The sequence below is a fragment of the Gossypium hirsutum genome, chromosome D01 (genome assembly GCF_007990345.1).
Source record: "Gossypium hirsutum isolate 1008001.06 chromosome D01, Gossypium_hirsutum_v2.1, whole genome shotgun sequence".
NCBI classification, from domain to species: Eukaryota; Viridiplantae; Streptophyta; class Magnoliopsida; order Malvales; family Malvaceae; genus Gossypium; species Gossypium hirsutum.
In genome coordinates, this window is record NC_053437.1 from 46,156,811 (window position 1) to 46,166,371 (window position 9,561).

The window sequence follows — 9,561 nt, forward strand, 5'->3', positions numbered from 1 at the left end:
TCAGTGATAGTCTTGGGTGACAGCCACTCTGAATTGGGTTTAATCTTTCTTTTCTTCAACTTAATACAAAGATGTTTGCTATGTGTTCTTTGTTCTTGTTTACAACAATGTTAGCTTAATTTTATTTAAGCTAGGATGATTGTTTTGATTAAATAATATTTATTTGATTAATGCTTATAACGTTTGTGCCTCAATCAACTATGTTTTCTATTAAAATAAAGTTTGTATTTCGTTCATACGTGATTGAAATGCACCTGAATTAGCTGAGCGATCCTAACCAAACGATGGCTAATGGACGCATAATTGAAATGTGCATGCCCAATTTAGATCCTATCATGATTAAATTGTAGGTTGCATAACAACTCTAACTAAGCTCAGTTATATGTAAATTTAGATTTGTGTGATTAAATTGTTTCAAACCTAACACATCCCTGTTACCTCACACAAATGCTAAGAAACCCTTAGTAAATAAGGATTAATAAAATGCGTATTTACTAAGTAAAGGATTCCGAAATGACTTAATGTGGTTTCCAAACCCATGAATGATCGAGTTGCCATGGAATGTTATTCTGAATGTTATTAAGCATGTTGATAATAAATTGAGTTTAATTAAAGTAATTGTCCTAGTTTTTTTATGTTATAATTGTTGCAAATTGTGTTTAATTTTACTAAAATCTATTTCAATCATATAGTCTGCATATTTAGGATAATTGGCATTAGGGATCATTACATTTAGTTTAATATATTTTAATCACCACTTCTCAACTATATTGTGTTTTTATTTACCAAATTGTTAATATAATTTTACAAAATAAATGATTTAGTACAAATAAAATCCCTATGGAGACGATAACTCGATACTTACTTTTACTTGATAACGACTATGTACACTTGCAGAAACCTAAGCGTTACAAGTTTTTGATGCCGTTGCCAGGGATTGGCAACTATTGCCATAGTCATTTTTTTGTAAAATTATTTATTTTCAATTTGATTTATTTCTAGCATTACTAACTTATTCTTTTTAATTTTTGTGATTTTCTTTTCAGGTGTTTATGAGCATAGATCGAATTATCGATTTACTCCCTGTAGACCCTGAAATTGATCGAACTTTTAGATAAAGAAGACGTGACCAAATAGCTCAAAGACAAGTCGAGATGAACCTTGGAAATCAAAATCAAGACCAAGGTAATGAAGTCGATTATGTACGAAATCCTATCCTTATTGCCGATGATAGGGATCGATGCACTAGACAATATGCTGTGCCACTTTTCAGTGAGTTAAACCCAGGAATTAGAAGGCCACATATTGAGGCAACTTAGTTTGCATTGAAACCAGTGATGTTTCAAATGCTACAAACGATGGGCCAATTTAGTGGTATGCCCACGGAAGATCTGCATCTCCACCTTCGATTATTTATGAATGTGAGTGATTCATTCAAGATAGCCAGTGTGATTGAAGACGCAATGAGGTCAAAGTTGTTTCCGTACTCGTTACGAGATCTAGCACGACCATGGCTCAATTCATTGCCACCAAGTTCCATATCTACATGGCAAGAATTAGCAGAGAGATTTTTGGTTAAGTATTTCCCACTCATCAAAAATGCTAAGTTAAGGAACGAGATCACAACCTTCCAAAAATTGGATGACGAGTCTTTGTATGAGGTTTGGGAGCAATTCAAGGAGTTACTTCGTAAGTGTCCTTATCATGGGATTCCTCATTGTATCCAGTTGGAGATATTCTATAATGGTCTCAATGTAAATACAAGATTAATGGTAGATTCTTCCACGAATGGTGCAATTTTGTCTAAGTCTTATAATGAGGCTTAAGAGATCATCGAGAGGATAGCGAGTAAAAACTATCAATGGCCAACAAATCGAACAGCTTCAGGAAGATGCGTAGCCGGAGTTCATGAAGTTGACTCCCTCACTTCGTTATCAGCTCAGGTATCGTCTATTTCCTTTATGATAAAACAATTAACCGCTAATAGTACTAATAATTTTGTAGCTTAGCCACTAGGTCCGTGTGAAATAGTTTCTTGTGTGTACTACGGGGAAGGTTATTCTTTTGAGAATTATCCATCAAATCCCGAGTCAGTGTACTATGTGGGGAACCAATATCAAAATAGGAATGGACAAGGACCCCAGTCCAACTTCAACAATCCTTCATGGTGTAATCATCCTAACTTTTCTTGGAGCAACCAAGGAAATGGACCGAAGAACAACTTATTACAGTAAAGACCCAACAAATCTCAAGGGTTTAATTAGCAAGCTCCAAAACCACCTCAAGCTGAGGCATCAAATAGTTTGGAGAACTTGTTGAAAACGTACATGGAAAAGAATGATGCTTTGATCCAAAGTCAAGTAGCAACACTGAAAAATTTGGAAAACCAAATGGGTCAGTTAGCTACAGAGCTACGTAATAGACCGCAAGGAACCTTGCCGAACGATACTGAGAATCTAATAAATTTGGGTAAAGAACATATCAAGGCAGTGGCATTGTGAAGTGGTAAAATTCTAAAACCCTGATGGATTGATTTTGAAGAAAAGCCCGTTGAGAAGAATCAACCAACTGTTGAAGTTCCTACACCAAAGGAATTAGAAACTGCAAAGTCCGATAAGGTAAACCCTGACTTAGTGAATTCAGATATTTTAACATCTTCTTTGGATGTAGATTTACCTACTCAGAAAAGTTGTCCAGTTCAACCGAAAGTTTCATCACCTCTATATCCGAAAATATTGCAACAACACAAGCAGAAGCGAGAGGTGCAATTCATGAAGTTTTTGGATGTTCTGAAGTAGTTACATATCAATATTCTGTTGGTGGAGGCTTTAGAACAAATGCCAAATTATGTGAAGTTTATGAATGATATACTGTGCAAGAAAAAACGACTGAGTGAGTATGAGACTATTTCCTTGACAAAGGAGTGCAGTGCATTCCTACAAAACAAACTACCACCGAAATTGAAAGACCTAGGAAGCTTTACTATACCCAATAACATTGGTGACTACTACTATGGTAAAACTTTGTGTGACTTAGGAGCGAGTATCAACTTGATGCTTATGTCTATCTTCAAGATGTTAGGGATAGGTGAGGTAAGACCTACAACTGTGACACTTTAGCTAGCGGATCGATCTTTATCATATTCCGAAGGAAAGATCGAGGATGTTTTGGTAAGACTCGATAAATTTATTTTTCCTGTTGATTTCATTGTCTTAGATTTTGAAGCAGACAAGGAAGTGTCGATCATTCTTGGGAGACCTTTTTTAGCTACGAAAAGAACGTTAGTTGATGTGCAGAAAGGATAACTCACCATGTGAGTTCAAAATGACCAAGTAACCTTTAACATTCTTAAAGCGATGAAATTTCTCGATCCGGGAGAGGAGTGTTCAGTTATGGAAGAGATATAAACCTTAGTTTCGATGGAAAGCAATTTTGAAGAAGATCCATTGGAGAAAGCCTTGGATCTTGACCTTTTGGAGGATGAAGAAGGTGAAGAAAAGATGGCTTTAATGGAAGCTAATTCAGGAAATTTTATTCAATCCACACGGTTTGAACCGTTGGATTTAGAAGTTAGAAAATTTGTGCAACCCAAGTTGTCAATTGAAGAACCACCTAAACTCGAACTAAAGGTACTTACTTCCCATTTGAAATACATTTATTTAGGTGATTGTTCTACTTTGTTTGTGATTATTTCAGCTGAACTGATGAAATATCAAGAGGAGCAAGTAATTGTTGTTTTAAAGAAATTTAAGAAAGCAATTGGTTGGACCATAGCTGATATTCAAGGTATAAACCCTTCTTTTTGCATGCATAAAATCATTTTAGAAGAAGGTGAAAAAGCTTGAATTGATGGACAAATGAGGCTTAAACCTATTGTGAAAGAAGTTGTGAGAAAGGAAGTTATCAAATGGTTTGATGTAAGAATCATCTATCCTATTTCAGATAGTTCGTGGGTAAGCCCAGTGCAGTGTGCGTCGAAGAAAGGTGGAATCATGATTGTTGAAAATGAGCGTAACGAGTTAATTCCAACGAGAACTATTACTGGTTGGAGAATTTGTATTGATTATAGAAAGTTGAGTAAAGCCACTCGGAAGGACCATTTTTCGTTGCCTTTTATGGATTAGATGTTAGATCGACTAGCAGGTAATGAATTCTATTATTTTTTAGATGGCTATTCGGGATATAACCAAATAGTTATAGCCCCAGAGGACCAACATAAAACAACCTTTACTTATCCATACAATACGTTTGCTTTTAGGTGAATGCCTTTTGGTTTATGCAATGCACCTGCAACTTTTCAACGATGCATGATGACAATATTTACTGATATGGTTGAAACTTTTTTTGAGGTTTTCATGGATGATTTTTCTATTTTTGGTAACACTTATTATATCTGTTTGAGTAATTTGGCTAAGGTACTGAAGAGATGCGAAGAGGTGAATCTTGTCTTTAATTGGGAAGAATGTCATTTTATGGTCAAGGAAGGGATTGTCTTAGGTCATAAAATTTCAAAAAAATGAATTGAACTTGATAAAGCAAAGGTGGACGTAATTGAAAGATTATTAGCCCCAATGAATGTGAAAGGAGTTAGAATTTTCTTAGGCCATACAGGTTTTTATCGAAGGTTTATCAAAGATTTCTCAAAAATTTCTAAGCCGTTGTGTTTGATTTCAACAAAGCATGTTTGGAATCTTTTGAAGAGTTAAAGAAGCGGTTAATCTCAACCCCAATAATCGTTACACCTGATTGGAACTCACCTTTTGAGTTGATGTGTGATGCAAGTGACTATGCTGTTGGACCTGTTATGGGTCAAAAAAGAAATAAAGTGTTTCACCCTATTTACTATGCAAGTAGAACTTTGACGGGAGCCAAACGCAATTATACGGTAACCGAAAAAGAACTCTTCGCTTCGCTATAGTTTTTTCTTTTGAAAAATACCGCTCATATCTTATACGTACCAAATTTACAGTATTTAGTAATCAGGTGGCCATTAAATACTTGCTCACGAAGAAAGATGCAAAACCAAGGCTAATCCTTTGGATACTTTTACTCCAAGAATTTGACCTTGAGATCCAACACAAAAAAGGTGTCAAAAATGAAATAGCTGATCATCTGTCGAGGTTGGAGAAAAATGAGGTAACTTAGTCATGTGTGCCAATCAACGAGAATTTCCTAGATGAACACTTATTTGAGGTAAATCGAATTCATGAAAACCTTGGTTTACTAATATTTCCAATTACCTTGCATGTGGAATAATTCCTCAAGAAATGACATACCAACAAAGGAAAAAATTCCTTCATGATAGTTAGTGTTATCTTTGGGAGGGTCCGTTTTTGTTTGAACAATGTGCAGATAATATAATCTGAAAGTGTGTAGCTGAAAGAGAGACTGCTAGTGGTTCACGTACTGCAGTAAAGATTTTGCAAGCAGGTTTCTTTTGGCCTACACTATTTAAAGATACTTATGCTTATGTGAAGAACTGTGATAAATGCCAAAGGACTAGAAATATATCAAGGAGGAATGAGATGCCCTTGCCAAACATTTTGGAGATTGACTTTTTCGACGTATGGGGCATTGATTTCTAAGGCCCGTTTCCTTCTTCGTATGGGAACAAATACATCTTAGTTGTTCTGGACTATGTATCCAAGTGGGTTGAAGCTAAAGCATACCCTAGAAATGATGCTCAGGTAGTCATGCGATTTCTACATAAGCATGTGTTTACACGATTTGGGACACCAAGAGCTATTATTAGTGATGAACATTCTCACATTTTGAACAAATGGCTTAAGTGGTTACTTGATAAATATGATGTGAAGCACAAGATTTCTGTTGCTTATCACCCCCAGTCTAATAGGCAAATTGAAAGAGTGAATCGCAAAATCAAAGGTATCCTTAAAAAGGTAGTACGCCCTAGTAGAAAAGATTGGTCTCAGAGGCTCGATGATGTATTATGGACCTATCGAACAACATTTAAGCCTCCGTTAGGAATGACTCCTTATCGGTTAGTCTTTGGAAAGGCATGTCATTTGCCATTAGAGTTGGAGAATAAAGCTCACTGGGCTTTGAAGCAGTTGAACTTTGATCTTAAGCAAATCGGTGAGAGAAGGATGTTACAACTTGATGAGTTGGAAGAGCTGAGGTTGTTTTCCTGTGAGAATACCAAAATGTGTAAAGAAAGATCAAAGAGATGGCATGATAGTCATATACAACCTCGCGAGTTTAAAGAAGGTCAGAAGGTTTTGTTGTTTAATTCAAGGTTGAAGTTATTTCTTGGGAAGCTTAAATCCCGATGGAAAGAATCGTATACCATCTACCGAGTTTATCCTTATGGAGCTATTGAATTATACGAAAATTACGGAGGTACGTTTAAAGTTAACGGTCAATATCTCAAACACTACTGGGATGGTGAAGTTAAGTGAATTGAATCCTCGCTCAAATTAGCAGACCCTTAGTTTTTCATGAACTCATTTTGTAAATAAATAAATAATTAGAACTTATTTTCTTAACTTATTACATTTAATTAATTTTGTCTAAGGAGATTTGAACTTAAGCGAGACCACTATGACACCTCTAACCTTTTCTAGGAATTAATTTAATGTAATTTATTAAGAAGAAATTTTCTAATTAAGACTTAAATTTTTTAATTTCATTTGTTCTGTTAAATTTTTATGTTAATAAAGAGGGTCAAATTTGGCCCAAGTACTAATCAGTTTTTTTTAGTAAGATACAGTTTGAGTTTGAGGCCCAAGACAGCAAAAAAGGAGGGAAAAATCCATACATTGCTGTCACACCTATTGCTTGCCGCCCAAGTAACCCTAATATAGCTAATTTTTTGCTACATGTTGCCCTAATTTTTCCCAATATAAACCCCTTTCCATTCTACTAACTTTCATAACCCTCAACGCAATTTACTTACACCCTAAAAAATCCCTAAATCTCCTTTTTGTGCCGTCAACCTCAAATCTCGAAAGAAACCCTAGTTCTCTTCCCTTTTTGTCTGAATTCCCTATTGTTGCCGCAAAGACATTGCTAAAGCACCGTCGTTGCTATCACACGTCATCATCGTCACCGCACCATCCTTGTTGTTGTAAGATTTTTGCTGTAGCACGTTCTACACACTTTGTCGATTTCCCTTTTCTCTTTTGTACAGAAACTTTGTCGAATTTTTGAGAAAAGATACCATGTCTCGCAAAAGAACCAGATCTTCAAAGACGACTCCTGAAAACCCGATTTGATCGATGAAGAACTAAAAGAGAGATTTGATTCAATCTTCAAGCATCAACCTATGATGTCAGAAAAAGGTTTTGACTTGAAGAGTAATGATTTGATGGTTGTTCCTATACCGATTAGAAAGAAAATCAATGCTCAAGTGGGAATGATTTTGTGATGCTCGTTCACTTCTCGGTGATGAACTAGTTCGAGAATTCTATGCTAGTTTGACTAGGCAAGATGCTACTAAAGTCATCATTCGAAAGAAAAAGGTACCTCTTACTTCTAAGTCCATCAATGATTTGTTTAATTTACCTGATGTTGAAGAAGATGAGTACTACCCTATGATGAACAATATCAATTGGGAATTTATTCAGCAAGTGCTTGATGTTGTGACAAATTTGGGATCCCAATGGATTATAAGAAAGTATGGGAGCCATTCTTGTCAAAGAGAATACTTAAAACTAGTAGGAAAGGTATGGTTGTATTTTGTTCGCTACAGTCTTATGCCTATTTCACATAGTTCCACCATTTCGATGGAGCGAATGCTTTTGTTATATGCAATTTTGACAGAAAAGTCCATTAATGTTGGGAAAATTATCCTCAAGGAGATTCACGATTGTCCTAAAAAGAAGGCAGGAAGTGCTTATTTACCGTAATTAATCACTTCACTTTTCTTAAAGGCTTGTGTTAAAACACAAGCAAATTTGAAGGGGCGATATGTTCAAGGATGCATTACAAGTTATGATCTTGAAAGATTAGTAGAGAGGGTGCATTAATTGAATCAAGGCGAGCAAGAAGAGCCAACTGAGCTGGATATAGAGGAGTCAACAGATGGAACTGAAACTGAAGCTAATTCAGTCACAGACATTGAAGAGGAAGAATCTAATAAGGAACTGAACATTCCTGAACCAAGGGTTGAGCCAAAAGAAGAACTAGTCAAGCTAAGTGTTGAACCTAAATATACAACTCCCATGCCGACTTCTGCAATTACTTCAAGGAAATTGGAGTTGTCAATTTTGATGGATATGTGCAAGTTCATGCACAATCAACAACAAACTTACTGGAAATATGCAAAAATTAGAGATGACTCAATTTGAAATACTTATAAGAATATCTCTAATACTTTTGTTCCTAAGTTCTCAGATGCTATCTTTGAGACATGGACGGAAGATACTGACGATGCAAGCGGAGATGGAGCTAAAGAAGACAAGGGGAATAAGTCAGAAAAATAAAAGGGGGGATTCTTGTCCTATTATTTATTTAATTATTTTTAGGTCTTTAGAAATTTATTTCTTTCGTAATTAGGATTTAATTTCTGCAGAATAAAACATGGCAAGCATTAACAAACTGAGAGCTTCTTTAGAAAGAATAAGACTAAGTGATGTGGTAATGGGAATGAACATATCTAGGATTGGGTTATTAGGGAAGACTTGGTACTTAAGCAGTCTTAATGACTCACCTCTCTTTCTTTACAACCCTACCTAGTGTTCAGTTTTCATTCATTACTTTGTTCTTGCAATGAGGACATTGCTTCTTTAGTGGAGAGGAAGTCCTAAGTTCAACATATGAAGATCGTAAATAAGCCTTGTGATTGTTTGCTTGATTGATAGGAAATTGTGTTGAATGAAGAATGTTATATATGGCTGTGACATACATGCAAACTATGATTCGTGTTGGCATGTTTCGAAGCTTAGTATAATCGTAAGGAATGTTTACTTAGGGACAAAAATTGATGCTGCTTACACAATTAGCAATTTTACCTTAGCAAGACCTTTTTTTGTGCATAAATATTACTCAGGACGAGCAATTATTTATGTTTGAGGGTGTATAAACAGAAAAATATATAGGATTTTTCCTATGCGATTTATCACATTTTTACTTGAATCCGTTGTTAAAACTACGTAATTGTTTAATAAATTAATGAAATATGTGAAAATATGAAATTAGGACATAGAAATTATTAAAATGTGATTTTATGCTTTATTATATAGTTTTTATACAATAAATGACTTATTTTATATTAATTTGAATATATTATATTTTTTAAGACATAAAGTGGGTCATGCATGATTGAATTAAATAATAAAATATAAAATTATATTTAATAATTTATTTTAAAATATTTCATTAATAATTTGGGTTTTAAGTAATTAATTAAATTAGATAAATTTAATTCTTTTGTCCTCTAACTTGTTGATTTGTTTTGGACAGGTCTGATAGCTTTGCTAGATTACAAAACCGTCCAAATTGGAGACCAAGTCAACCCAAAATTCAGCTGCACATGGCTGTCCATAAACCTTTTTTTGGTTTAATTGCACAAGGTCCTTGAAGAGTTGAAGAAATTAGAGA

The 9,561-nt window shown here is 34.9% G+C and overlaps 1 non-coding gene across 1 annotated transcript; it reads right to left on the reverse strand.

Moving 5' to 3' along the window:
- Positions 1-1,604: 1,604 nt before the first annotated feature.
- On the reverse strand, positions 1,605-1,711 carry LOC121214300 (small nucleolar RNA R71). Its single transcript, XR_005909884.1, has one exon. It is a non-coding gene; the product is annotated as a small nucleolar RNA R71 (small nucleolar RNA).
- Between the last annotated feature and the right edge of the window lie 7,850 nt (positions 1,712-9,561).